Source organism: Caenorhabditis briggsae (assembly GCF_000004555.2).
Source record: "Caenorhabditis briggsae complete genome, chrX, whole genome shotgun sequence".
Classification (NCBI taxonomy): Eukaryota; Metazoa; Nematoda; class Chromadorea; order Rhabditida; family Rhabditidae; genus Caenorhabditis; species Caenorhabditis briggsae.
The window spans coordinates 12,939,307-12,941,299 of record NC_013491.2 but is presented as its reverse complement, the minus strand read 5'-3'; the positions used below and the strand labels follow the sequence as shown (position 1 = coordinate 12,941,299).

At 38.6% G+C, this 1,993-nt stretch overlaps 1 protein-coding gene across 1 annotated transcript in view; it reads left to right on the top strand.

The window, feature by feature from the left end:
- The window catches only part of CBG11049, a gene marked incomplete at both ends in the record, with an annotated part of 8,215 nt that overhangs the window by 2,335 nt on the left and 3,887 nt on the right, over positions 1 to 1,993 (top strand). The gene's annotated exons all lie outside the window — the stretch shown is intronic.

Sequence of the window (1,993 nt, the reverse complement as noted above, 5' to 3'; positions counted from 1 at the left end):
GGTTCTCATGCGAGTTAGCAAAAATACGTAACTGAAGAAATGTTAACAACACTTGTGCTAAGATTTTATCAGTTGACAGATTTTTGAAAGCCATTACAGAAACCGAGATATATGGAACAGACGGCCGTCTTCCGTCACACAGAGAAACTTTGAGCTGAATTTGAGAGGTTCTCATGCGAGTTAGCAAAAATACGTCAACTGAACAAATGTTAACAACACTTGTGTTAAGATTTTATTAGTTGACAGATTTTTGATAGCCCTTACAGAAACCGAGATATATGGAACAGACGGCCGTCTTCCGTCACACAGAGAAACTTTGAGCTGAATTTGAGAGGTTCTTATGCGAGTTAGCAAAAATACGTCAACTGAAGAAATGTTAACAACACTTGTGCTAAGATTTTATCAGTTGACAGATTTTTGAAAGCCCTTACAGAAACCGAGATATATGGAACAGACGGCCGTCTTCCGTCACACAGAGAAACTTTGAGCTGAATTTGAGAGGTTCTTATGCGAGTTAGCAAAAATACGTCAACTAAGAAATGTTAACAACACTTGTGCTAAGATTTTATCAGTTGACAGATTTTTGATAGCCCTTACAGAAACCGAGATATATGGAACAGACGGTCGTCTTCCGTCACACATAGAAACTTTGAGCTGAATTTGAGAGGTTCTCATGCGAGTTAGCAAAAATACGTCAACTGAAGAAATGTTAACAACACTTGTGCTAAGATTTTATCAGTTGACAGATTTTTGATAGCCCTTACAGAAACCGAGATATATGGAACAGACGGCTGTCCTCCGTCACACACAGAGAAACTTTGAGCTGAATTTGAGAGGTTCTTATGCGAGTTAGCAAAAATACGACAACTGAAGAAATGTTAACAACACTTGTGCTAAGATTTTATCAGTTGACAGATTTTTGATAGCCCTTACAGAAACCGAGATATATGGAACAGACGGTCGTCTTCCGTCACACATAGAAACTTTGAGCTGAATTTGAGAGGTTCTCATGCGAGTTAGCAAAAATACGTCAACTGAAGAAATGTTAACAACACTTGTGCTAAGATTTTATCAGTTGACAGATTTTTGATAGCCCTTACAGAAACCGAGATATATGGAACAGACGGTCGTCTTCCGTCACACATAGAAACTTTGAGCTGAATTTGAGAGGTTCTCATGCGAGTTAGCAAAAATACGTCAACTGAAGAAATGTTAACAACACTTGTGCTAAGATTTTATCAGTTGACAGATTTTTGATAGCCCTTACAGAAACCGAGATATATGGAACAGACGGCCGTCTTCCGTCACACAGAGAAACTTTGAGCTGAATTTGAGAGGTTCTCATGCGAGTTAGCAAAAATACGTCAACTGAAGAAATGTTAACAACACTTGTGCTAAGATTTTATCAGTTGACAGATTTTTGAAAGCCCTTACAGAAACCGAGATATATGGAACAGACGGCCGTCTTCCGTCACACAGAGAAACTTTGAGCTGAATTTGAGAGGTTCTCATGCGAGTTAGCAAAAATACGTCAACTGAAGAAATGTTAACAACACTTGTGCTAAGATTTTATCAGTTGACAGATTTTTAATAGCTCCCACAGAAACCGCGATATGTGAGATCGAAACGAAACTTTCGGAACAGACGGCTGTCCTCCGTCACACACAGAGAAACTTTGAGATGAATTTGAGAGGTTCTTATGCGAGTTAGCAAAAATACGTCAACTGAAGAAATGTTAACAACACTTGTGCTAAGATTTTATCAGTTGACAGATTTTTGATAGCTACCACAGAAACCGCGATATATGAGATCGAAACGAAACTTTCGGAACAGACGGCTGTCCTCCGTCACACACAGAGAAACTTTGAGCTGAATTTGAGAGGTTCTTATGCGAGTTAGCAAAAATACGTCAACTGAAGAAATGTTAACAACACTTGTGCTAAGATTTTATCAATAGACAGATTTTTGAAAGCCCTTACAGAAACCGAGATAT